Here is a 27,642-nt window from a genome sequence, read left to right on the forward strand (position 1 = left end):
GCTTAACTGGATTTCAGGCCCGCCACTAGCTTGAGTCATGGGAAGCTGAGCCAGAACAGGCAAGGGCAGGCCTCAAAGGGATCTGGGGGGCATCTTTTAGGGTGCTTTTAAAGTGCAAGGCAAAGGCAGGGCGCTTGCAGCCTTTGTGAGACTTTGCCCATGTCCCATTAGAACCTGCTTTTTCCTTCATCCAGCGCCCAGGGTGTGAACTGGGGAGTGATGAGGCGAGCTTCCAGAATCCTGCGGCTCAGGGCACAGATGTGGGTTGGGGGGCAGCTCCTGCCAGGACCTTGAGCCAGGCTGCTGTAGTCTGGGAGCCACTTCAAGCTCCCCAGAGGCGCTTCCCATGGGCTACACCACCCCTCTCACTGCCCCAGTATTTTTCCTCTTTCCACTCTCAGCACAGACATCCCCTCCTCCACGTTAATAACACGGGGCACAACCAATCATCTGATGAAGGCACTCAGAGGTCCTTCTTGATCAAATGTTAATATTACAGGAGAAATCCAGTTTTCAACTTTGAACTACCAACGAATTTGGCAAACTGGCTTCCTTCTGCAAAATGAGAGCAAAAAGAGAAGAAATCGGAAATATAACCCTGACGCTGCAGGAAGATCAGAGCAAAGAGAAAAAAAAGAAGCATAGGGACACTTACTCAACAGAAACATCTTTAGATGAAGGAACAGAACAGTATGTCAGCAGGATCTCCGAGTGACCATTTCTGATGTTTGTCAGTATTGCATTCAGACACTGAGTGACTTTCTACTTTGGGTATAGAGGGTGAAGACCTGAAATGCTTCCTATTTAGAGTGATTTGGAAATGTTAATCCATCTACAAAAGTCATATCACTAATTTCCAACAAAGAATGTATTAAGTAAATGTCTCAATATGTTAATGAAGCCCAGTTTTTCAGCAATTTTTTTTTTTCACTTCTTAAGAAGCTTTTGTTATGTTTTATCAATATATTTAAAACTGCAACTGGGGGCCTGGGTTCAATCCCTGGTCAGGGAACCAGATCCCACATGCCATAACTAAGAGGTTGTATGCCACAACTTAAAGAACCCACATGACCCAAACTAAAAAATACACTGCATAAGACAACAAAGATCAAAGATTCTGCATGCAGCAACCAAGACCCACTGCAGCCCCATGAACATTTTAAAAAACACTTCAACGTCTAAGCACAATATAAATAAAAAGAAAGTATTTAGAAGAGAAAAAGAAATTTTGATTGCCAAATTATCCTACATGAACTTTGTCTCGTTTATTTCCCCCAAAAGTCCCATACTGCTGGTATTGTTGTTTAGTCCTATTTTACAGATGAGAAAACTGAGGCCTGGAGATGCTAAACTGGGCCCAGGGACTTGCAACTGGTGAGAAGCAGCAGAGGGTAGAGAGCCTCTCTCTGGCTCTACCCCAAAGAGGGGAATGACCCAGAGGACAATGCAGCCTGAATGGAGGGACACTGACTGGGACCAGTATCGAGGCCCAGGTGGGACGTCCCAGCCCAGCCTCAGTCTCTCGTGTTCCCTGACCCCAAGCAGCTAGGCTCCAACGCTCATGTCCTGGACCAAGAGGGAAGCATGGTAACCCGCTGCTGACTTGGGTCTCTTCCTGGGACAATGAGTTTCTCGAGGGCAGGGACCTGTCCCGCTTGCCAGTGTGGTCCTAGCATCAGCTCTGTGCTCAGCAGAGGGCAAGCAAGCCTTAACTCAATGAACAACCTTTAAGCCTCAGTCAGCCTTCTAGCCTGACTGAGGAATGGGGTGAGTTCAGTAAGAGAGCATATATACTATGTGCTTGGCACATAGTAGGTCCTCAGGAGGAAATGGGGATTAATGATTACCAGTCCTCTGCCTTAAGAGGGGTCTGACTTAGTCTCCCTTTCGCTCAACCCTCGTCCAAACCCTTATTGGAGAAACCATACCGCCGGGGCGGAGGTTGGGAGGGTGTCCCCAAGCCGGGGGTGAGCCCAGAGGCCCCCACCTTGCCTCTCCTTGAGCACGACCCTCCCAGACTTCTGGAGTTGGAACCCAACAGGCCTTGGGGGGCGGGGAAGGGACATGAGCTGCAAGGCCAGTGGGTCAAAGTCCAGTGCAGAGGCTACAAGCCATCTCCCAGGGAGGTGGGGGGGGGGGGGCAGGGCAGGGGCGCAGCTGGGGCAGGAGAGGAGGGGGCTGTCTGTGTGGCTCACTTCCTCTGGCTGGGGTCCCTGGGAGCCACCCCTCCCCCCCAGTGGCATCAGGAGCGTCCACGGGGTTGGGCGATGTGTTTTCCGAGTGTGACACCCGGCCGCCAACAGAGGACAGCAAATACATTTTTTATGATCCTGGGAGGCTCAGGCCAGTCACGTTTGCGTGAAAAGAGGCTGGGCGGCCAAAGGGTACAAGTCATGTCTCAGTTATGTGGATACTCTTCGGGCAGGAGGGGTCACTCGTGGGATGACCTGGGGGTTCTGAGAAAGGGGTGCAGCAGCGCGGGGGCAGACTTGAGGAGGGGGCTGGGTTGTGGGAGAGGGTCCCCCATACTCTTGGAACCTTCTGAAGTTTATGGAGCGGGAGTAGCTTATGCGGGGTTGGGGGTGGCGGTCAGCACCAGGCGCCGATCTTAGCCAGGTGGAGAGGGTACCCTCGTTAGCCAGGTGGAGAGGGTACCCTCATGCCCCACCCTTCAATTTCGAGACTATCTCCCAGAGCCTGGGACTCTGAAAGTATCAACAGGACTGGACTGGATGAGGGGAAGCACAACTTTAGGTTTGGGGTTGGTATTTTGGGGATTTCTTGGGAATAGAGCATGTCCGTCCAATTTCAACCCTGGGGCTTCTGGGGGACTCCCAGGAGGGGGTCAGGGGGCCGCCAAGGGGTGGGTGACCAGGTGTGGGGCCAGACTTGGTGCAGCCCCGACTTCTGTTGGTTCACGAGGGGTAGGGGAGTGAGAAGCAGCAGAGGAAGGGCTGAAAGCGCCTGCTGGCACTGTCGCTGAGTGTTCCCGAAAGTGGGGTGGTGGTGGTGATCTGGGGGCAAGGTCTGAATCTTAGGCAGATGTATCCCCATTCAGACACCCCCGGCTGAGGGATCCCGGGAGCACATTTGGGGGAACCCTATCCTCCCCCCCCCCCACCTCGGAGGGAGGCCCAGCCTAGGCTCCCTCCTCCGGGCCGCGGGGGTATTGGAAGTGGGGTATCTCCCATCTTCCCCGTTCCCCCCCAGTTTGGAGAACCCCAGCCTCTGCCCCCCCATAGGTCGGGGCTGACGTCGCCGCCGCATTTCGAGGAATGCCCCTATCCGCCGACTATATTTGGCGAGGGTTTCTAGGAAGGCCCCCCCACTCCAGACCCGGCCCCCGCCCCAGCCCCCACCCCGGGCCGGCGGGCACGCTCGGCTTCCAGGCTCTCGCCCTCTCTCCCGGGCCGGGGAGGAGCGGCCCAGCCTGCTGGGCCGCCGCCGCTGCCGCCGCCTCCCCAGCACGGCCAACCCCAGGCTGGCCCAGCCCCCGCCCCGGGCCGGCCATAGGGCGTGGGGGGTGGGGAGCGGGGGAGGGTGGGGGCCGGGCCGGGATTGGGGGGGGCGGGGGCGCGGCTTTGTGGCGGCAGCGGACCGTGGAGGCCGGGTGCAGCCCCGTCGGCTCCGCGCTCCCAGCAGAAAGGGCTTTTCTACGCCCCCCGCCCATCACTTGGATTTGGTCTGGGTAAGGAGGGTTTTTTTTTTTTTTTTGGGAAGGCCCCCCCCCCCCCACCCGCGGTGAAGGATTTGAGGCTGGGCTCCAATCTAGGCGGAGGCTGCTAGGGCCCGCGGGGCGCCCCCCGCCCCGCGCACGCCTCCCAGGAGCCCTGGAAGGCACAACCCTGGGGGCCCCCCTTGCACCCCCAGAGGCGGCAGCGGCGGTGAGTCTCCCCCCTTTTTTTCCTGCATGGCACCCCTCCCGCGGGCCAGGGCAGGGGCCGCGGCAGGTGGGTGCCCAGGCCCCCGGGACGGAAGGGGGTGCGGGGCAGCTGCCTGGGGGGTGGGTGGCGACACGAGAGGGGAGGTGGCGGCGGGGGAAGCGCGCGACTCTCCCGGGACGCAGCGCTAGACACTCGTCTGGGAGGGGATCCGCCGCCGCTGCGCGCCCCCCGAGGCGGCGGGGCTGGGCTCCCCCGCTCCCGACGCCCCTCCCTGGCTCTGGAGAGGGGCGTGTTAGGCGGGGAGGTGGAAAGGGGGCGAGGCAGCACCCCTCACCGCCCTAATGCCGGGGCTCGGAAATTAACGAGGCGCTTTGGAAGCCTCCCACCCCGCCCCCACCCCGGAAAGCCCGTTCGGGAAACTGACTCGCGGCGTGACCCCGATATCGGTGCCACGCGGAGCGCAGGCCGCCCCGCTCGCCTGTCCACGCCCGCCGCACCGCGCCGCTCCACGTGCGCCCGGGGCCGCGCTGGCACTGGCAGAGGGGCCCGGCTCTAGCCTCTGGGGGCTGGGCCCCGGGGACGACCAGAGAAGCCGGGAGCATCGTCCCCAGAGAGTTACCACCTCCCCGAAGTAAAGTTGGCCACCCCCTCCCTCCGAGGAGCAGGCAGCCATGGCACTGTTGGCTGTAGCTTTTGCTGGACAGGAGTTAAAAAAAAAAAAACAACTAGGTTCCGGGGTGCGGATCCGGGTGGCAGGGCCCGAGACCACACCAAGTTGCTCTGGCAAAAGTTAGGAGAGGGAAAAAGGAAAAGTCATTTTGATTTGGGGTTGGTGGGGGGGAGTGGCGTTTCTGGTTTCTCCTGCTTCCGAGCCCCACCGTGGGGAGCGTTGGAATGTGCCGCTAAGATCCTCTGAGGACACATCCATATTTATAATTTATTTTTAGGAGAAGTTGTGAAAAAGGGAGGGGGTTTAAAATGGGGAGAAAAGGTGTGTGTAGCCGGTGGCCTTTCCAGAGCCCAGAGGCTAATTGAGCTATTAAGATGGAAATCACTTCCCCCAGTCTGGGCAAGTTGCAAATTTGACTTTAATAAGACAATTAAGGGCACAAACAACTAAACTTTAGCTGCATTTGGGAAGGAGTAAGGGGGTGTGGGACCGCAGGAAGCGCCCGGCACTCCTTTTGCGTTTCGGCTGATGGACATTTTGGACGCTGAAAGTCTTTCTCTGAAGATGTCAGGCCCAGCTATGGGTCTGGGGGTAAGGGAGGGAAAAGATACCCCATGTGGCAGGCAGAAAACGCCCTCCGTTTCTACCAAGCAGCCCTGGCTTTGGGGAGAGATCAACTGTTCTCCCGTCATTCCTTCAGGAAAACCCAGTAATGATTCCTTTAATTATCCAGGATTCTCCAAAACTCTGCCTCAAACGCAGCCTGCCCCACTAGCTGTGTGAGCTGTGGAGGAGGACACCCTTCTGGAGAAAGGAGGCTTTGGACGCTGTGGTCCCAGAATCGGGGTTTTGAGGGCGAGATGAGTTTATGTTTTATCCAACTGGCCCACAAAGTCCCGCTTTTGGGGTCATTCTAGACGGCGAGGGATTCAAACTCCGGTGGCCCCTGTAGCGAAAGGGCAGAGAGCTAGTTGCACTGCGAAGGTGGTGGGGGTTGGGGGGCGGGTGGAGAAACGCTCTGGTGGGAGAAAAGAGGGGAGGTTTGCTACTTTTGGTAAAAGCGAAAGAAAGGCCGTGTCTAGATGGTCATTTTTGTGTATGTGTACGTATGTGTTCTCTGTTTGTTGAACCTGCTGTTTTCAGGGGCATTTCTTTGGGAGGCCCAGAAGCATAGGAGAAGGTGAAAGTAACCCCCCACCCCGCCCCCTGCCAGTGGTTTAATGAGATGTTTCAGTAGACAGGATTTTAAGGGAATGAGTGATAATGTGGGTCGTGTCAAACCGTTTGACACCCTCGAAACAAAACATTGCTGAAATCATGAATTGCAGTTACATTAGATTTGCCTGCTTGCCCCCACATGGAATTGCAGTGTTTCTTTGCAATTCTGTTATCCTGGATCTTAGTTATTTTATAAGGAACTCTGGATAATGTGTTATCAGGGAATTCTTAAGGCAAGGGTGATGGGAGTACAAATGTCCCTCCCATTAACCTTATTAAGTTCTGTTAATTTACACACACACACACCCCTACCCTCCAGTTGTAACCTATATGGATTTTCACATATCTTAAGTTTATTTATTTGCAAACCTGGATTTCAATCAGGTGTTCACAGCAGGGCATAGAAAAGGGAGCTGTACCTGAAAAACTTTTGAACACAAAGTCCCTAATAGAACATTCGAGTTGAATAGAAATGGCACGTAGACACACTGTTGACATGTGCGCTCCTGGGGCCTTGGCAAAAACCACTTCTTTACTTTTTAGAGTTCTTTCCCTTTGGTATGGGACACGATGAAACAGCACAATTTTCAGAAGTCCACAATCCCAGCGTGGCTGGGCGATGGGAAATTGTCATGTTGTGAATTGCTGAATCGTCACCCCCCATCGTAGTGCCAGAGAGCTGACTGTCAGGTCGTATTTGCTTTGCTAAATAAGGACATCTCACCAAATTAGCCTCTAATGATACTTCTACAAATAGGGTGTTTTACGTGAATTAACGAGGCCGGAACACCAAATGTCGCGCCAAGATACTGAGCTCTAATCGCAGCGATGAAGCTGCATGTTAAAATGACTGAATTGTTAAGTGTGGAAAATCAGAATTGAGTGCTGAATGTGAGCCGGGGGCTGCTTTCATGCAAGCATTTGCAACAGGAAAGCCCCTGCTTACACTCAGCCCTCTGAAAGGGTGCATGTAATTATGAATACGGTAAGCAAACTATGCCCGCCTCCCCCTGCAACACACACACACCTCCCTGCCCCAAGCCTGGAAACAGGCATAGTAGTATGGTGAAGAGATTATAAATCAGGACTTTGCAGTAAGAAGTGGTCATTAATTCGGCAAAGAATCACAGTTTCTTTTCATATTCTGACCACTGCCCTCCCCCCTACCCAACCAATAAGAAAAAAAAATAGCTCAAAGGTGGAACTGCTGAATACATTTCACTGTTTCTCCTTTTGCTCCCCTGTGTGAAATTTCACTAATCAGATGTCATCCCAACCCCCCCCCCCAGTGGATTTCAAAAACAAAAAATAGCAACTTTGAATTTCAGTCTTAGCAAGACAAGCTATAGCGACTCCCCTAGGGGGAAAATGTTTCAATAGAAAAGAATATAGAGTAGCTGGGGTGTGTGTGTGAAATATTTAGAAGAGGGGCTCCAATGAAACTCCTACTTCCTTAAAAATAAAACAGTGCCTTTCTGACTCAAGCCAATGAAAGCTGGAAAAGTCCCTAAGGGAGCACTCCTCTATTTCTTGCTTCTCAGCCTCCCACCCCCTGAGATTAAGAGCAGAAAGAAGAGTCTGGCCAGAGAAATTTACAGCTTCCTAATAGTAGACCAGCTCAGCCTCTTGTAATTGCGATTGCAGAGTAAATACAGCTATTTTAGGCAAGAGGATAGAGATGGATCTGATGAAAAGTGAAGGCAAACTTGGTACTTAGACTCACTTGCCAGAAAGGGCATCCTCCAATAAAATAATCCATTTTCTTTCTGGAATTTTCTTTCTTGCTCAGCATCCCAAACTTGGGAAAATGCAAAGTCCTTTTTGCTTCTCATATGGGGAACAAGGTGAAAGTAAGCACCCAAGAAAAACACCTGTGCAAATGCCGTATAAAAACGATCACAGACTTTAGGTCTAGTGGTCGCATGGGCTTTTCAGTCAAAAGGGTGCATGTAGAAGAGAGTTTGGAAGGAGTGGATCTGGGGTCCAAAATGCCCCCCAACAAGTCCTCTTTCCCAGCAACCTCCATTGTACGGGGGCTGCGTAAATATTTACAAAACTTTCAAGTTTCTGATTTTACATCATCTTCACGGTATAAAACATTTGAGTTGAAGGAACCCCAAAGCAAACCCCTTTCTCAGCGTCTCCGGAAAGGTGCACCACTAGCATGAAAAGGGAGCACACCTGGAAAATGAAAACTCGTGTTGGTGTCCCAGGGAAAGCCATTGGCGAAAGGCACTGGGAAGAGGGCGGCAAATTTAGGGTATGCTGGAGGCTTGGGCCCAGGTGAGGGGGAGAGCCCGAAGTGGCTGCGCAGCACGGCGTGAAAGCTTTCTGAGAGACGTGCCGAAAACCAGACTCCCTGGTTGGAATAACCTGTGAGATCAGTGCCTGGGCCTGTTGGCATCTCTGCCCCAAACAGCCTGGACCGCCGCCAGCCCAGGCCTGAACGTGGCCTTGGAGCCACCACAGGAGCCCGAACAAGCCCCAGACAGGTGCTCAGGGCGGTCTCTCCTGCTGTGGCCCTCGGTGGGGCGCACAGCATTTCTTGGCTAGAAGGGGAGCAGCGGGTTGTGTGTTGGTGGGGGCGGGAGCTTAGGCTCTTGAGAACAGCCTCCCCAGAGGCTCTTCGGGGTTGACTGTCCCAGTTACCAGGTGACCTCTTCGGAGGGCAGAACCCAGCTTTGCTCAGCAGGCTAGCAGGTTCCAGGCCCGAGAGCGCTGAGCTTTCTCTCTGCCCTCCCTCCAGGCTGTGATCCTGCCATTCAGGGTGGGCCCAGGGGGGAATGACATGGGGCCAGCCCCAGAGCAGGGACACATCGAAGCCACCGTGCAAGCCACCCCATGTGGGTGTGTTTTCGCATACCTTCTCCAGCCAGAGGCCGCCCCGTCCACCTGGGGTCCTGAGCCCTCTTGTTTCAATCCAAGTACAGGGAAAACCCATGCCAGAAGGGCAAGGCTGCAGCCTGAAAGTGGGGAGAAGGCTATGGCAGGTCATCCGAGGGCCAGGAGGGAGGGTCAGGGGGGTAGATGAAGGGCCCTGCGTCTGAGCCAGCCCTCTGGGGGTGGGAAAAGAGAGAGAGAACTGGGTGGTCCCTGCGGGATAAAACACGCAGCAAAGAAGCCTGTTCAGCCTTGGCACCGGGACACCCCCTCTGGGGCGTGGTGCACCCTGCCCTGAGCCAGCCAATCCCACGGGCCTCCCATTTGGCCTCAGTAACTGGACTCCAGGCCACCAAAAGGCCGGTGGGTTCCTGATTGTATGTCTTCGAATGGCATTAAAAGGTCCAGACCAGGCACTCATAGGCCAGGCCATATTTAGCTTCAGGTTCACCCAGAGAATATTTTAGGTGCTGTTTGAAAGGCGAGATCTGGGCCCGGTTGCCGGCTGTCACATGGCAAGTGTAGGATGGCTCCCTTGCGGGCCTGGCCGGGTGGGTGCTGATGCCCACGGATGCCTGAGTCCCTGCCAGAGCGCCAGGGCCACGCGACACAGTGCCAGGGAGCCAGGGAGCACCCGGGTCGTGGGTTCTCTGCCCGCAGGGCTTTTCGCCCTGTTTTTCGCTCTGATGGCGATAAGGCCACTTCCATTCACAGAACTCACAGAGGCTGTTTTCAGCCCCTTCTTCCCCGATGGCCCAGTGTGATATGCCAGCTTGCTGAGCGAGCAACTGCCTCCTCCTGTGTCAGCAACAATGGAGTGGTTAACCCTTTCAAGGCCGGGGTAGGGGGGACGGGGTGCTGACTGGCTAGGGGGAGGGCCCTGTCCCCAGAGACCCTTGGAGGTCACGCATCCCAGGGAGCCCCTGCCCTTGATTTCTTGAGTCTGCACCGTGGACCTTAGCCGTGGTTTTCCCACTCTGGCCCCATCGGTGATAACCACCAGGATCCCCGACCCAAGCTCTCACCCTCACTTGTTCATACAGCCCTGGAAATCCCTGCTTGCTTGTATCTTCATCCATGTTTCTGAGCTGATAACTTTTCACATCCCAAAGAAAAGAGAAATGGAAGGATCTGTGATTCACTCAGATTAGTAATGAGGGTTGGGAATAATAATCATTCATGGTCTGGGGGAGATGGCCCCAGGCTCCCTAGAATCACTTGACCTGAGGGCCTGATCCTTATCACCTGCCCTGGGATCCCAGATCCTGGTTTTTCTGGACATGGAGGAGGTGTATCTGTATGGAAACCTGTGTGGAGACCTATTTAGCCAATTCTTAGCCTTTAGGGAGCCTAGGTGGAGCCACCGCCGTGCACTGGGGAAAGCGCCGGCTTCTCTCAAGTTTGCTCTAACTATCTGCATTTTTTCCTGTTTAGTTTTGGCTCTTGGGGTTCCAAGAGCCCTCACTTCCTGCCCAGCTGGTTGGTTACCGCAGGGAAAATGAGGGACTTTTGGGGGCAGATGTGTTTGCATTCCACTATCATAATGCCCCTAAAAATCCTTATTGCTCTTGCAGTATTCCTCGGGGGTCCTTGGGCCGGCCACGGCAGCTGAGTTTCTCCAGCAACTAAAAGAAGAGAGAAAGATGTCCCCCGCTACCGCCCCCACCCCAAACCCTCCTTGCTGGTCCCTGGGAGTGCTCCCCTCGTGGCGCTGAGAACTGGTTGGTGATCACAGCGGAAAAGAAAAAAGATGCCATCCGCAGATGGTTGCTAAACACACTTTTTGCCCTCCAGGGTCCAAATGTTGGAGATGAGGCTTGGGAAACAGGACAACTGCGGCTGCTGTCTGCGTGTGCTGTGTGCTGTGGGGGCTCGTGGCGGGGGAGGTGGGGAAGAAACAAGTGTTACCTGTTTGACAAGGCTGGTTCACATTTAGCCTGGGCCTTGCAGCAGGGCCTCTGGGCTCCTCACCTTGGCAGAAGCCCTGGACAGTCATGACTGGCTCACCGGCTTCCCCAAATCAGCCCACTTTCCCACCCTCTGCCTTGGTTTCCTTCCCCCATGCTCCAGCCTGAAAGGGTTCTCACTTGTACCTGCCGTGTTATCGTGAGTTCAAGTGATAGACAGGCTCAGAAGGCGCTGGGAAAGTGAGAATAAGCATTACACATAGAAGCTGTCTGTGCTGATACTAATACCCGCCGCGCAGGCAGAGACAACTCAAGACAGGAGCAGGACTGCGGTCCAACATATGCACAGGTTTCTGCAATTCTGGAATCAGGCGGCCCCAACTCTGCAGCTCTTGCAGTGTGTCACCCCCCTAGGCAAGTGACTCAGCCTCTATGGACCTCCATTGCCTCTCATAGGAAACCCACGTTTTGGGATAGAAGTTTCTCAAGTCTGATAGGCACAGGATTTTAAGTGGTTCCTGGCTAGAGAGGTAAATTATTCGAACAGGTATTTCTTTCGTACAGCCGATTTTTACCATGGCAAGCAGTTGGCTTTCAGTTTAGGGTTCCGAGGAAGAGGGCTCTTTTCTTTTTACATCAATTTCTTGCCTGGAGAATCCCCATCGACAGAGGAGCCTGGCGGGCTACATCCATGGGGTCGCAAAGAGTCAGACATGACTGAGCGACCAAGCACAGCACAGCATGTAAGATAAAGACGGTGAGTTGCTTGCAAGGAAACATTCAAGCAAAGGAAAGTACAGGTGGCAGGATGGGGCAGGACTCAAGATGATCCTTTGTTAAGTTTCATCTCCTTTTTATTTTGATCCTGGCTTGTGGGATCTTAGCTTCCGGATTAGGGATTGAACCTGGGCTCTCAGCAGTGAGCGCTTGGAGTCCTAACCACTGGGCCACCTGGGACGTCCCCATAATCCACTTTTTCAGAATTCTCATTTGTCTTAGGGATTTTCTGCACCCGTGGAATTGGTGTGCCACTTCCAACTTGTGGTGGGCTCCACCTGTGACAACCTGGGTGCCACGAGTCTCCCCCCGCCAACTCCTGCCCTGCATGCCAACAACAGTGAGATGCCTCGGATCTCTGCCCCCACACCCACCCATAGCTCTGATTGGTCTCTTATTTTAGGATCTTGCTACCCCAGTGCCCTCTTTCCTGGCCAGGGCACCTCTCTGAGCCTCAGTTTTCTCTGTGCAATGGGGAGAATAGTTACCCAACCCCCCAGAGCAGTGTGAAGATCCAGAACTCAGTTGGGCAGCTCTGGTGGCTCACAAACAGGGCACAGCTCAGAAGGCGGTGGGCACCGGTGGCCCTGGGATGGGCAGGGGCACAGCGGCACGCTTGGCCTGGAGGGTCACTCCTTGGACAGGCTGCTGCCCGGCCCGGCCATCCTCTCCCCACCCACCCCCTGGGATGGGGAAACAGCGGGCACTGGGTCCCAGCCAGCAGGGGCGGGTCTGGTTTCACTTTCTGCTGTGTCATGGGGTGGGGGGTGGCATTGGGGCCCAGCTGGCCAGCTGGGGCGGGCATTGAGAGGCTGGCGGACAGCTGGGGCCCAGCTGCCAGAGCACAACCTGTGCTCTTGCCCTTCTGCCTGCTGGGCTGGGGGCTGGGCCCCAGGGATTCCCTGTGAATGCCCCTTACCCGCCGCTGCCCCCTGCCTTGCACAGTGGGAGAACCCCAAGTGAGAAAAGCCAGCAGGGTGTGAGATGGTTTGCCTGCAGTCTTGAGGTTCCTGGACTGCAGCTACTGATTCTGCGTCAGAGTGCTCTGGTTGGATGCCTGCTTCCTGCTGCCTCCACTGGTGCATGCCTCCTGAGGGCCTACTGTGTGCTCAGCACAGTCCCTGGTGCCAGGGATGCCGTGGGAAGCAAGACGGTGCCTGCCCTCCTAGGGCTCCCGGTTGAATGGTGCGGCAAAATCAAAAGAGCAAGTAAAGAGAGAAAGAATCCCACGCGATGGGGACAGTCCCACACGGTCCGCTTCACGTTAGCATCTCAGGGGAGGGGCATGTGTACGTGTGTGTGTGTGTGTGTATGTGTACGTGTCAGGGATGTGATGACTCCTGGAACACATAGGTCAGTTGAGAACACAGGCCTGGGGGGCCAGGTGTCCCCGGCTTGAATGTGGATTTTTCCACTGGTGGGTGTGAAACCTGAAGCAAATTTCTTCTCTTTGGGCCTCAATTTCTCCATCTCTATAATGGTACCTAGAGAGCAGGGCTGCATGGAAGATGAAATGAATATCCATAAAGAACTAAAGACAGTGCCTGGCATCGACTGTCTGCTGTCTAAGTCTCAGCCACTGTCTACTAACTAAGCATCATAAACACGCCCTGTCCTCAGAGATGACACGAGGCCGTCACCGCAGGCTAACAGCAGCAGTGATGCTGTTGAGCCCACCCTCCCCCACTCAGAGCTTTACCCGCCCCCCTTTCTCTCGCCTCACCAGCCTCAGGTAGGCCTTAGCACCTCTTTGTTCAGATGAGGACACGGAAGCTCAGGTAGGTGAAGAGATGTGTCCAAGTGGACCCAGCTTAAACCAGTCTGACCCTGGGTGTGGGGTCGGCTTCAGAGTGTGGGCCCTGCTGGTTCAATGCTCCACTCTTGTCATTGAAATTCTGAATAATTTTGGGAACAAGGGGTTCATGTTTTCGTTTTGCAAATTACAAAGCCAGTCTTGCCCAGATCTGACTTCCTCCAAAGCTGGCCCTCTTAACTCCTACCATCAATCTCTCATAGATGGATGGTCCGGAACAGTTTTCCAGTTCATCATTACAGTATTTAGCGTGGGACTGAAATCCTGGGGAGCAAACAGGACTTACTACGGGGCCAAATTGCCCTAGTTTTTGTTTGATTGTCTGTTGTACCCATTAGAAGGAAGGCGGGGCAGCTGCCCAGGGCAGGGGGTGAATCATTCATTGCGGTATCCCCAGGACCTGGCGTGTACTAGCTGCTCAGTTAATAATTGTGAAATGAAGCAAATGAATGGCAGGCTGCTGGATCTCCTTAACTAAAACAGATTTAAATGACACTACCAAGAAAGCAGGTCAAAGTGGTGGCTATCGTCCCCTGGCTTCTGGACAATCCCCTGAAGGGTGTGGAGGCAAAGGTCTCTTCCCTCCCCAGGCGGCAAACCTGAATGCTGATAGCTTGCAGCAGATTACTGTTTAAGCAGGTCTGGGGCTTCCCTGGCAGTCCAGTAGTTAAGACTCCATGCTTCCACTGCAGGTGGGTTCCATCCCTGATTCAGGAATTAAGATCCTACATGCCACGTGGTATGGCCAAAAAAAACCCCAAAACAGGCGCTGGTGGGGACTTCAGAGGCAACACAACTGTTTAAAGAAAACACAGGCCTGGATTCCTGTGCACCAGTTATTGGAGAAGATGCCATCTCAGCCAAAAGAATATTGTAATTCTGGGCAGGTTCAAGTCCCAGCCAAGGATCAGGGGGTACAGTTTCCTGGACTGGTAAATGAGAGTTTGGATTTGGGGGGGTTCAAGTTCCTCTTTTCCTCAGAACTTATAGAGTTTTTCTACATTCTTACAGTTCCAAATTTGCTCCCTTAAAAAAAAACAAAAACTTAGTTTTACTAACAAGCAAAGAATCATCTGAAAATCCTTTAAGAGATTTACAACAATAATTAATGTGTTTTGGACAAGCTGTTTTCACAGGCTCGATCTCTATCGCTTCAGATAATCGCCATATGAAGTAGGAGTTACTGGTCTCATTTCTAAATAATATCATAACTGCCAGCATACACTGAGTGTTTTATATGAGCTAAACACTTTACATGTATGAAGTCTTGTTGCACGAGCAACATATCGGGAGGCACTGTTACTGTTTCTGGCTTCCTGATGAAGCAACAAGCTTAGAGAGAGGAACTGACTTGTCCAAGGTCGCACACCCAGTGTGTGATGAGCCAGAGTTTAAGCTGGAAACTTCCAGATCAGGCGTCAGCAAACTTTTTCTGGAAAGGGCCAGATACTAAATATTTTAGACTTTACAGGTCATACAGTCCCTTGTCACAGCTATTCCACTCTGCTGTTGTAATAAGAAAACAGCCAGAAACATTAAGTAAATGAGTAGTCCTGGCTGTGTGTTCCAATAAAACTTTATTTACAAAATCAGGAAGTGGGGTAATTTTGGCCCCACAGACTATATAGTTCACCTCCCCTCCACGTTCCAGACCCTAACACCTGCCTTCGAGTTAGGAAGCACCTGGCCTGGCCACGTTCTTCCTCACCGTCTCTCCCTACCTGTGAGGCGACTCAGTCACGTCTCAGAACAGAGCCTGCTGGGCCTTGGCAGAGGGTCAGTTGGCCCCTCTCTCCTTGGGATTATGAAGCTCTTGGAATTTACAACTATTAGGACTTGTTAGTGACTGCCATGATCGATCACCATGGGGACTGTAATTTTAATAGCTGTTAAGTGAGTAACTTAAAGAGGAAAGTGTTAAAAGAGTTTTAGGAGAATACCTCAATGGGGCACTTTGGCTGTGGAAGGAACTTCTCTTGGAGGAGGCATTTCTCTGGAGTTGGTGAGAATGGCAACAGGAGGGAAACTGTCTTAAGGCGGAAGAAGGTAACGAGAAGGGGAGATGGGAAGAGTGTGTGTGCACGTGTGTGTGCGCAGAGAGAGGGTGGAGGAGAGAGATTTCCCAAAGCAGGAGGCTGGAGCCCAACGGATTCCTGACAGAAGAAGGGGTCGGGCAGGGAGATATGACTTTTTCCCCCCAACAGCTTTATTGAGATAAACTTCGTTTACCACACAATTCAACCATTTCAAACAGTACTCCCCGCAAATGGCTGTGAGCATGTTCACAGAGTTGTGCAACAGTCATCACAGGCAATTTTAAAACATTTTCATCACTTCAAAAAGAAAACCCTGTCCCCTTTACCAGCCCACTACTCCCACTGACTCTTCTAACCCCCTCCCCCATCCCCCAGTCCTAAACAGTCACTAGTCTCCTCTTCGTCTTCGCCTGTTCTGGATCCTTCATACAAATGAAACACATATTCCATAGGGAATGTGACCCTCTGTGACCGGCTTCTTTCACTCAGCATTGTGTTCTCAAGGTTTGTCCATGCTGCAGCCCATATCAGAACGTCATTCTTTTTCATGGCGGAATCACACCAACCTGGCACTTAGATTAACAGGACTTTGTCATGAAGGGGAAGGCAACATGACTGAGAAGGCGGTGGGGGGGCGGGGGGCGCGTGTCCCTGAGGAGAGAACAGATACAGACCTGGCAGCTCCTCCTGTTCTCTGTGGGATGTTCAATGAATGCGTGAATGTCCATTCATTCCGTTTCTTAAGCTGTTGCTTAGTCATTGGGGTCACAAAGAGTCGGACACAACCAGTGACTAACACTTTAGTCACTCAGTCCTGTCTGACTCTTGTGATCCCCATGGACTGTAGCCTGCCAGGCCCTTCTGTCCATGGGATTTCCCAGGCAAGAACACTGGAGTGGGTTGCCATTTCCTTCTCCACGGGATCTTCCCAATCCAGGGATTGAACCTGCATCTCCTCTATTAGCAGGCAGATTCTTTATCACTGAGCCACCAGTGAAGCCCAATTATTTGAGTACTTACTATATTACTATAAATTCTAAATTTGGGGGGCTCCAAGATCACTGCAGATGGTGGCTGCAGCCATGAAATTAAAAGATGCTTCTTGGAAGAAAAGTGATGATCAACCTAGACAGCATATTAAAAAGCAGAGACATCACTTTGCCAACAAAGGCCCGTCTAGTCAAAGCTATGGTTTTTCCAGTAGTCATGTATGGGTATGAGAGTTGGACCATAAAGAAAACTGAGCATCGAAGAACTGATGCTTTTGAACTGTGGTGTTGGAGAAGACTCTTGAGAGTCCCTTGGACTGCAAGGAGATCCAACCAGTCCATCCCAAAGGAAATCAGCCCTGGGTGTTCACTGGAAGGACTGATGCTGAAGCTGAAATGCTGATACTTTGGCCACCTGATGTGAAGAACTGACTCATTGGAAAAGACCCTGTTGCTGGGAAAGATTGAAGGCAGGAGGAGAAGGGGACAACAGAGGATGAGATGGTTGGATGGCATCACCGACTCGATGGACATGAGATTGAGCAAGCTCTAGAAGTTGGTGACGGACAGGGAAGCCTGATGTGCTGCAGTCCATGGGGTTGCAAGGAGTCAGACACGACTGAGCAACTGAACTGAACTATAAATTAAGAGGCTAAGTACGGGGCATGAGCTGTAACCAACAAGACAGACACAGTTCCTACTTAGGGACAGGAGAGGAAATCATAAACCAAAGAGGAAGAAAACATTTTACGTTTGATTAAAATAATATAGCAACAATGGCAGGAAACAATTAGAACACCAGGTCTGAGTAAATCCTTGCAAACATGGGGTTTACAAACAGCATATCTTAACACAAGGCCCAACTCAGAATTGTGGCAATCTTCCTCTTAGAGTGACTATGAAAGCAGCACAGCCAGGAGAAGGCTCTGGAAGAGGTAGGTGGCTCTGGGTTTTTTGTTTTTTTTTCCTGCCAGCATTTTCTACCCCTCCAAGTAAGAAACAGTATGCCCAGTGGGAATATGGCCAAAGATGGCTGCTTACAACACTCAAGCCTCAGCTACAGTAATGGGTCCGGGTGTAGACACGTGACTCGATATGAAAAATCATAGCAGCCCACTCCTGAGCTGGGCTGCAGGGCTTGGTCCACGTGTGGTCACGTGACCTAAGCAGGGCCAAGGCAGGATTGTTTTAAGCAGAGCTGGGGACAGGATTGGTTTTCCCACCCACTCAGTAGCATCCAGAGCTACTAGTGAATGCAAAGACTGAGGCCAACATGGAGGGAGGGAGGGAGGGACACGGGATGGGATGGGGGTTTGAGGAGGAGACAGAGAGACTGGCGCTGCGTTCTGTCCCTGGGTCCAAGAGTGACTCAGCCTCTCCTGTCCTTCAGCATGGTTACCTGCGTAATGAATCCCCCATCATACCTCACTCAGATCAGCTCTGGTTTCTGTATGCACCAGAGCATCCCAATTCAGGACTTGGGAACTGTTTGTTCCTTCTCATGGACTGTGTGAAGCTAAGCAGGGTAGGTTATCCTCAGAACTCAGTTCTCCCCCTAGGTTTGTCTTGCTGTGTTTGGGAATGAGAGATTCCCCCAGGCCCCTCTCCATCTCTGCCCACCACCACCAGCCTGCTTCCAATTAATTTACCACTGAATCAGAGCTCAACATTTATTCTTGGACTTCGAGCCCCAACCTCTTTCTGCTTGCCTGCATCTCCCTGACCTCATTCCCAACACACGCCCACTTCTCACCAGGCTCTCCACCATGGACGGAGCCTGCAGCTTGTCCCGGCCTCTGCTCCAGCGCCCACCACGTTAACGGAATGACATGTTCTCCCTGTGAGTGGTGACCTTGAACCTGGAGGCCCAGGTCTCACTCATCTTTGCACTCCAGCCGCTGTCATGCAGCAGGTAGGCAGCAGTGCAGGAGGCAGGGAAGGGAGAAGGGGAGAGAGGGTCGCTCCTTCCTGCTGATTCAGGTCAACCAGTGTGTTGAGTTCTACACTGGTTTCCTCTGCCAGATACTCTTGCACCACGTGGACACGCAGCTCATGCCCTCATCTCCTTTAGGCCTCTCCTCCAACGTCAGTCCTCCAATGTCCTGTACTGCAGTTCCCAGGGAACTGCATTCTCCTAGACCCCATCTTGATCCCTACTTTTCTCCGTGCTTTCTTGTTCCCTTCCACCACCACTGGTCTTTCTCCATGCTCAATTTATCTACTTTCTCTCTCTGAAATGTCAGCTCCACATGGGCAGCTGTCTTTGATTTGTTCTCTGCTGTGTCCTCAGCACCTAGTAGGTGCTCGCTAATCCTCTGTGGCACGAATTCACCAAAACCACCTTACCAAATTTGTCTCTCCCTATGCACTTCATATGGTCCAGGTGTGGTCATGTGACCCAAGCAGGACCAATCCAGGATTGATTTCAGTGGAGCTGCTGAGAAGATTGCTTTTCCCACCCACTCCCCCAGCATCCAGAGCTCCCGTGACTAGTGAGCTGCATTCCATATGTTGATATGGAGAAGGAAATGGCAGCCTACTCCAGTATTCTTGCCTGGAGAATCCCCATGGACAGAGGAGCCTGGCAGGCTACAGTCCATGGGGTCGCAAAGAGTCAGACAGGACTTACTGACTAAGCAACAGAAAAGCACTTCATGCATTTTACAGGTGCTGTGAGTGGCAGGTGATGTGTTAGGTTCCTAGGGCAAGTTACTACAAACTGAGTGGCTTAATGCAACAGAAATCTATCATTTCCTTATTATGATCATAATCTATTAAACCTATGCCTTCTGCAGGCTAGAAGTCCAAACTTGGCAGGGACACACCCCTCCCAGGTGCTCCAGAGGAAACTCCATTCCCTGCCTCCTCCAGCTTCTGGTGGCTCCAGTATCCCTTGGCATGTGGCCGCATCACTCTAATCTCTGCCTCCATCTTCCTGTGTTCTTCCCTGTGTGTCTGCCTCTGCTTCTCTCATAAAAGGATGCTTGTAATTGCATTTAGTGCCCATCTGAATAATCCAGGGTAAATTCCACCTCAAGACCCTTAACTTAACCACAGCTTTTCCATATAAGGAAACCTGTGAAGGCTCTGGGAGAGAAGTGGACATACCTTTTCTCGCTCTAGGAGTCACCATTCAGCCCTCTATATTATTTGCTTAAAGACCAGAAAAGCAAAGGTTTCCCACCACCACTTCACTGGCCTGACAGATATGTGATGAAAAGAGTATTATCATCATATTACCTTGCTCCCGTCAAGTGTGGAAATGATTTTTTAAATGCCATTTTCTGTGTTTTTAATTATCCCAGTTTTCAAAAATAATACCATGCATATGGTAAGAAAAACAGTACGGAAACATGGGAAATACAGGAGCCCCTTTGCAATTTTCCTCTTAACTCCAGTTTCACTTTTTAAATGTAATCACCATATGCAGCCTGCATAATCTTCATAAATTTTCTAAGCATATTCGAGAGCACACACTTTTTTGGCTTCTAACATTAAGAACAGTGGCGGGGGGCTGGGATGGTTTATGTCCTGAAGGCACGACAGCCCTCTGACCTGCCAGAAGCTTTCTAATGACTTCTAGCAATGCACCACACTTAAGCTGTCCCCTACTGTCAGCACTTCAGTTAACTCCAGGATTTTAATGTTACAGATACTCTCTGGTATCTGTCCAGCTATACTCCATCGGATACACTCCTAGACGTGGGATTTCCAGGCCAATGTGTACATTTTAAATTTCGACAGCTATTGCCCAGTGCCATTCACCAAGGTGGTGAAATTCACACGCCCATCGAGAATGCACAGGTGAGGGTGTCTGTTGCCAACACCCTCGCCCATCCTGTCAAGACAGCAGCGTGTCAGATCTCAAACTCAGGTAAGTGGACTTTCCATGTGGGCCTGATGGGGTGGACACCGCCCGTGAGGTTGTCTCTGTAGCTGTCTGAGGCATTGAGCTGCTCAGAGCTCTCATTTAGGTTTTGTAAACAAAGACAGAGTCTGGGTAGGTGAGCCAGAACCAAGCAGTGAGACGCATTGTGCAACTCAGTATTTATTTCTTTAGCACAGCTAGAACTTAAATATGGTCAAAACATATTCTCCTTTTAATTTACACAAACAAATATGTTCCCGGGCTGACACCTCCAGTGCCAAGTTTCTAGGGGAAACGAAATTCTACTGTGAGATGAGAAGCCACCAGAGAGAAGAGGGTGGAAAAGCCATCACCGTCTGCTTCGCACGTCCGAGCTGGGCTTCTCGGAGGGGTGTTTCAGAACTGGGCTGCTGCCTCTTGGTCTCTTTCTGTCTTTGTTGCAGATAAACCTGCCAGTAATTTCAGCAAATGAAACGTGGAACATGTAAAAGCCAAATGATGGAAAACACTCCGGTTTTAATAAAAGGAGGTCTGCTCGGCTGAGACTCCTCTGTCCTGCTAGTCAGGAGATGCAAAGATTTATCCAGAGAGGGGCTGATGAACTGAAGAAACAGAAATGAGGCCAATGTGAGTTGCCTTTCAAGAGCTGTGCTAATATAAAACCAAGCAACTTGAATTTATTCCAAGAGGGGATTAAAGCAACATGTTATTTTGAGTGATTGCTTAATTTATTGAGCTGTGGCTAGATCAGTAATGAAATACAGCCCTTGCAACTGATAACCTCTCGCTGTAATTGAACTTCTACAATTAAGAAATATTTTCTGAGAGTTTCTCTGGAACAGCTCAGAATTTTTAGTCTCCGTAGTCGGGTACTTTTGAGCACTCATTTTCCAGGCAAGTTTTTCTTTCTTTCTTTAAGGACTGATAGGCTGATGTTAATAAGGAAAAAAAAGCAGCATTTTACTGAATGTCTTGTGTATACCAGGCACTTAATATACATTATCTCTAGTCCCCACCACAGCCCAAGGAAGTTATTCTTATTTGTCCCTGTTTTATAGAGATGAGGCTCCTAGATGTTAAGTGATTTCCCAGAGTGGTGGTGTCCAAGATGATAGCTACTAGTCACTTGTGGCTATTTCTGTGTAAATTGGTTTAAAATGTTTTAATCTAAAATTTCACTGCTTAGGTTGCACTAAGCAGGGCTAGTGGCCACCACATTGGATGCTGCAGATATAGATCATTTAGATTACTGCAGAAAGTTCCATTGCTCAGTGCCATTCCAGAGGTTTCCCAGGTAGAGACAGGCAGTGCTAGGTTTCAACCTCAAGCTAATGGGCTTTGAAGGCAGCATCTACCATAGCCCTTGCTTTGTTCTCTTCCTTTGGCTGAGAAGGAAGGACTAGAGCAGTGATTCTAAACCCTGGCTGCACATTAAAATTACCTGGACTCTTATATAATATCCTATCTGGCCATTTTAATGACTATACTCCAGATAGGGAAAATAGCTGTAAAACTGAATTATTTCCTTTATCAATGTTTTATTAACATAACTATACTGACTTTCTAAAATTTTGGTGAACATTAAAAAAAAAAAATTACCTGGACTGAAACTTCCCTGGTAGTCTAGAAAAGCATGGATCTGCCCTCTCGATTCGAGGAGCAGGGCGAGGGGGCACTGGGTTCGACTCCTGGTCAGGGAACTAGATCCCACATGCCACAGCTAAGATCTGGCGGCGGCTGCTGCTGCTAAGTCGCTTCAGTCGTGTCTGACTCTGTGCAACCCCATAGACGGCAGCACACCAGGCTTCCCCATCCCTGGGATTCTCCAGGCAAGAACACTGGAGTGGGTTGCCATTTCCTTCTCCAATGCATGAAAGTAAAAAGTGAAAGTGAAGTCCCTCAGTCGTGTCCGACTCTTTGCGACCCCATGGACTACAGCCTACCAGACTCCTCCATCCGTTGGATTTTCCAGGCAAGAGTACTGGAGTGGGGTGCCATTGCCTTCTCCGTAAGACCTGGCACAGCCACATAAATAAAATTACCTGGCCTGCTTTTTTAAAAAGTGTTAGGGTCCCAGCACCAGAAATTCTGACTTAATTGTGATTGAGAAGGGTTTTCATAATTCCTCATGTGACTCAAATGTGCTTTGTGGATTAAGAGCAATCAGATGTGAGGTTCCAAACACAGGGTGATGAAAAGAACTGGTTCATTTGCCATGAGAATATGATCCCTTGTGGACCACAACATGGGCTTCTCTCAGAGCCACTTCTAAACCTCATCAGAGACAGGCTCATTTCTGAGGGGAAGACTTATGTGCTTTCTCACATGCTTCCTGCTTGATGGGAGATCCATTGGGGAGCTCTGCTTTTAGAAACAGGCTTTGCCGCATGGTCATGCAAGAAAAGAGATGTGGCTGTAAGATCATAGAGATGAAGTGAAAAACCTGGAGTCCCCAGTCTGAATGGGAAGTATTGGTATTACACAATAATACGCTGGTATTACATTTTGCCTTACAAAATAAAGCATGTGTTTCCTATCCCTGTCCACTGAAAAGGTTTGACATAATGGGCAATTCAGGAACAGTGAGCACTTGCAGCACCCATATTGTGGTCTCTAAACCCCACTTCTAACTAGAAGTGCTCTGTGGAGACAGGGCAGACTCCAGGTCTGGGGCAGGAAATGTGCAGGATGAGCATGAACAGCTTGTCATCCAGGTGGCTCAGAAACTGTCACAGACTTAAGGGGACTTGTCAGAAAGGAGTCAGGAAGACAATGTGAAGAGATTCCCACTGGCCAAAGATGGGACATTTTGAGCATCAGTAAGTATAATAACTGCAGTGGATGAAAATGGGTTATGTATGTCCAAACCTGTAAGTCACAATGATACTTAGAAAAACAGGAAAACATAAACTCATTTGTCATCTTTGGAGGATGTTGGAACCAACTTTTTTTTTTTTTTTTTAATCTCAGTTCCCAGACCAGGGATTGAACCCAGGCCACAGCAGCAGAAGCCTGGAATTCCAACCACTAAGCCACCCAAGAACTCCCTGGGACCAGCTTCTTAGTTTGAAAACTGTCAATAAAGAGGAAAGAGTCAAGCATGTATCTGTTCTGGTATGAGCCATACTTTACAGGGACCAAATGGCTGATTAGGAGAGGTTTCTTTATAGACATATTCCAGCTGATATAGAACAGAATTAGTAGGGCACCATTTTCAACCTCTGATAGATCTAGACAGCGGTCATCAGTGGTTGCTAACATCACGAAGGGGGACAACCACAAATTATGTGCCTTCAAATAGAAATAGGAAGCATCCATTAGGAAGCAGTCATACAAACACAAAAAACAAACAGGAATCTAAGTGGACTTCTAGATCTAACTACTGATTTATAAGAAATACAGTGCAGAGAGGAACAGGTATTATGTCAATGTAATACCAGCAGAGGGATGCAATAAGCAAAACCCAGACTGGGACACACTATAGAACAACCAACTCAGTTTCCTCAAAAAATAAATTGCAAGAGAAGAAAAAGAGAGGAGAGGAGAATCTTTGGGTGCAGATCAAGAAAGAGGTAAGAGGCGTATGAACCAATCACAATGTATGAACCATATATGAATCTTGATTTTAGCCAGCTGTAAAGAAGATAGTTAATGAGACAACCAGAAAATTGTGAATAGCAGATATTTTCTGATTATTAAAGCATTATTGTTCATTTTAGTAGGGATGACGGCAGTAAAAAAAAATCCTTATTTTTGGAGTCATTAAAATATTTGCAGAAGATATCGAATTTGCTTGTAAGTATCTAGGATGAGGAAGGAGGGGAAGGGGGGGTTATAGATGGAACAAGGTTGGCTGAGACTTGTGATTATTGAAGCTGAGTGATGGAGAGCTAGGGTTTACGGTACCATGTACTTGTGTGCACTTGTGTTATTTGTTTGACCTGCCTACCCATTGCTGGCATCTCTGAGGCAAGCCTGGGTAGCAGGTTTGTGATACATCTCAGCGCATGCATGTGTGCACACCCTCTTGTGTCGCCATGGCAACTAGCGAGGTGAGAAAGCAGCATCCAAAAGGTTCCTGTCCACATGAGGATCAAGCCAGGCTGCTGGTGCTATGCACGGCCCATCATAGCTGCTCCCTTTGGAGGATTCTTAGTCAGACCTTCACAGCCCTACTCCCTCCACCAGATCTTCCTCCTGCGCTCCTTTGCCATTACTCACGCCTTCCCTATGCGCCCCCTGAGGAAGCAGAGGCCAATAAATGGAGAGAACAAGACCCTGAATCAGTTCCAGGCTCCGTTCTTGACTTCCCCACTTAATGGCAGGACTTTTCATCTCCCCGAGCCTCAATTCTCTCACCAGTAAAATGGGCATGATACAACCTCAGTGAACTCAACAAATCTTTATTATGGGGAGACAGTGGCAAAAAGGGCCTTGTCTCCACCTCATGGAACTGGACACCTGAAGGTGAAAGGCAATCAAGAGTATGTACCGTGATAGAGCTATGACCAACATAAACAGCGTACTAAAAAGCAGAGACATCACTTTGTGGACAAAGGTCTGTCTAGTCAAATCCATGGTTTTTCCAGTAGTCAGGTATGGATGTGAGAGTTGGACCATAAAGAAGGCTGACCACTGAAGAATTGATGCTTTCGAACTGCGGTGTTGGAGAAGACTCTTGAGAGGCCCTTGGACTGCAAGGAGATCCAACCAGTCCATCCTAAAGGAAATCAGTCCTGAATATTCATTGGAAGGACTGATGCTGAAGCTCCAGTACTTGGACCACCTGATACAAAGAGCTGACTCACTGGGCTGGGAAAGATTGAGGACAGGAGGAGAAGGGGATGACAGAGGATGAGATGGTTGGATGGCATCACCGACTCAATGGACATGAGGTTGAGCAAACTCTGGGAGATGGTGAAGGACAGGGAAGCCTGGCATGCTGCAGTTCATGGGGTCGCAAAGAGTCGGATACGACTTAGCAGCTGAACAACAACCAGGGACTTCCCTGATGGTCCAGTGGTTAACACTGTGCTCTCAATGCAGGGGGGCGGGGTTTGATCCCGGTCAGGGGACTAGATCCCACATACTGCAACTGAAAGTCCGCATGCCACATTGAAAATCCGAAGTTCCGCAACTAAGACCCGGAGCAGCCAAAAAAAAAAAAAAGAGTATGTACTGTGATAAAGTACATGTTTAACAAAATGTTTTTGAAAACTGGCAGTCACTAATTAGGAAATACGGTAGCTCATCATTTTATTTTGACCCTGCAGCTTGTGGGATCTTAGTTCCCTGATGAGGGATTGAACCCAGGGCCCAGGAGTGAGAGCACCAAGTCCTAATCACTGGGACCACCAGGGAATTCCCATAACTCTTAATCATAATATCATAATTCTTAATCATACTTTTTGTTAACTAGGATATCCACACTTTGCAACTTGAGAGTATCCAGCTATGCCAAACCCATAGAATATTTTTACTTAACTAAGTGCTCATATTGCCATGAAGTAAGTACTATTCTTCCAACTATTTTATGGAGGAAGTGAGATACTTGCCCAGGGCTCCACTGTGGGTACATGGCCCTGCCTTCTTTGCTTAGCCCTCTGCGATGATTCAGCTCTGAAATGCAGCAGCAGGGCCAGGAAACCAGAACTTCCAGGAGATGAAAAGCTCACCAGGTCAAACTCTCTTTTGCAGTTAAGGAAACAGTGGCCCAGAGAGACCAAGTAACTTATTCCAAGCCACACAGCAAACTGGCCGCTTAACCTGTGTCCAAGCTGCTTGGGGAAGTCCCACATGCTAAGGGAGGCTGCTTCCTGCCCCATTTCAGCCTATCCCAGGGTGGGGTGACCAGTCATCTTGGGGTTTCCCGGGACTGGGAACTTTAGGTGCTTAAATCAAGAAAGTCCTGAGCCAACTGGGATGAGTCAGTCACTCTGTCTCAGAGCGAGGCATCTAAAGGGATGTTTTCTAGGACGTGAGAACCAGCGCCAAGTCCCCACAGAAGTACTGGGGTTTCATGCCTTATATAATTAATATCTAGGCTCCCCCACCCCAGCCAGACTCCCCACCCATGGGAGGTGGGGACTGGTATGTAATGTACACTTCTGTTTTACAGCCCCTGATTCAATGGTGACACATGACTGATGCTCAGTAAACAGTCATCAAATGGACCAACCAACCAGGCTATCTCCACTTCTGACTGCGCCTCCATCTGAAATGGCAGAAACCCTCTATAGCCACCGTGACCTCCAGTTCCCATTTCAGACAGGCTGACATCCACGACGTCACATGATAGAAGGGGACTCCAGGGAAACTGACTACAAGGCTCCTGGAGGGAGCTATGGCAGAAAAGAGCGGGTGTGGTTTTTCTTTAATTATTGTACCTGTTTTGTCTGTTCTTTCTTGGCTCTGTTCACATCCCCACCCCAGCACCAGTGCAGGAAAAAAAAAATAAAAACAGAACAAAAACAAAACACTGCAGAGTTTGAGACAAGATAGCTGGCCCATTCCCTCTCTGCTTGTAATTAATGCTGAAAATGACTTGCCTTGGCCACAAAGGTAATAATAAAGTCAGGAAGTCTGATTATTTGGCTACTAATTTCCTTCTAGGTTCCCCCACCCCTTCTCCTTTCCTTAAATTAATTCCAGAGTTCCTCCAGATTTCTCGTTGCTAAGCTATAAAGTTCCAGGTTTCCCAGCGCCCATGCTGATTGGCAGGGAGGTTCCAGGCAGCTCCAATCAGAGGCAGGTTGCTGAAAGGAACATCCACATTGCAGCTTGCCCTGGGGTACTGGAATTTTTTCCCTGATGTTATGAACCATCAAAGTCTTTCTCTAACTGTGCAAAACCTGTTCTCTTGATCTTGTCTGCCTCTCTCTTGGTGTGCAGGCTACTGGGGGCACACCAGAAGTCCTGGAATATCCCCCTTGGTCCTGGAGGAATAGAGAGTCCCGGGGTTGCCAGGTTTGGGGTCAGTGAAAGAAATGCCCAGGGCCTGTTCATGGCTGACCAGAGATGACAGCATGGTGTCCCGCCACAGGCTGGGGGCTGCCTCAGACCCAGCCTGTCTGACCTCTCTCATGCCATCTCTTAAGCTTGGTGAAAGGCTCAAGGGGGTTGAGGGAGAGTAGATGCCACTGCATGTAGGGTTGTTCAGGGGTAGAGGCTGCATTTGTAAAGATGTTAAAACAGGTAAATGGGGACTTCCCTGGTGGTCTGGTGGTTAAAAATCTGCCTTGCAATGCAGGGGGTGCAGGTTCGATCTCTGGTCGGGCAACTAAGTCCACGTGCCACAACTCCAGAGCCTGGGCACCACAGTGAAAGACCAGACGCAGCCAAATAAATAAATAAAAACATGTCGATGGTAAGGGCACCTGGGAGGACCATTCTGGTGTTTCACCTCCAGAACACTGATACAAGCAGCCACCGTGAATTAAGTTCCTACTGTGCGCCAGAAACTTTTATTTTTTAGAACCACTGTCTTGAGGTATTGTTGACATATAAAAAGCTGTCTACATTTAATGTATACAACCTGAGTTTGGAGATAAGTATACACCCGTGGGACATAGAGAACAGAGTGGCGGTTGCCAAGGGGGAA

At 50.3% G+C, this 27,642-nt stretch overlaps 2 long non-coding RNA genes across 9 annotated transcripts; both read left to right on the forward strand.

Annotated features, from left to right (window-relative positions):
- The first annotated feature begins 3,596 nt into the window (after positions 1–3,596).
- Positions 3,597–26,628, forward strand: LOC120874960. 8 transcript variants are annotated; one of them, XR_005723779.1, is made up of 4 exons: positions 3,597–3,688; positions 19,919–20,669; positions 23,013–23,144; positions 25,551–26,628. It is a non-coding gene; the product is annotated as an uncharacterized LOC120874960 (long non-coding RNA). The 8 variants fall into 8 exon arrangements; XR_005723778.1 differs by lacking the exon at positions 3,597–3,688 and adding an exon at positions 16,755–17,109; XR_005723781.1 differs by lacking the exon at positions 3,597–3,688 and having other exon boundaries at positions 17,116–20,669; positions 25,551–25,720; positions 26,161–26,628.
- Positions 3,814–10,414, forward strand: LOC120874983. The gene is made up of 2 exons (XR_005723786.1): positions 3,814–3,884; positions 10,227–10,414. It is a non-coding gene; the product is annotated as an uncharacterized LOC120874983 (long non-coding RNA).
- Positions 26,629–27,642: the final 1,014 nt, after the last annotated feature.

The sequence above is a fragment of the Oryx dammah genome, unplaced genomic scaffold, assembly GCF_014754425.2.
Source record: "Oryx dammah isolate SB20612 unplaced genomic scaffold, SCBI_Odam_1.1 HiC_scaffold_2, whole genome shotgun sequence".
Lineage (NCBI taxonomy): Eukaryota > Metazoa > Chordata > Mammalia > Artiodactyla > Bovidae > Oryx > Oryx dammah.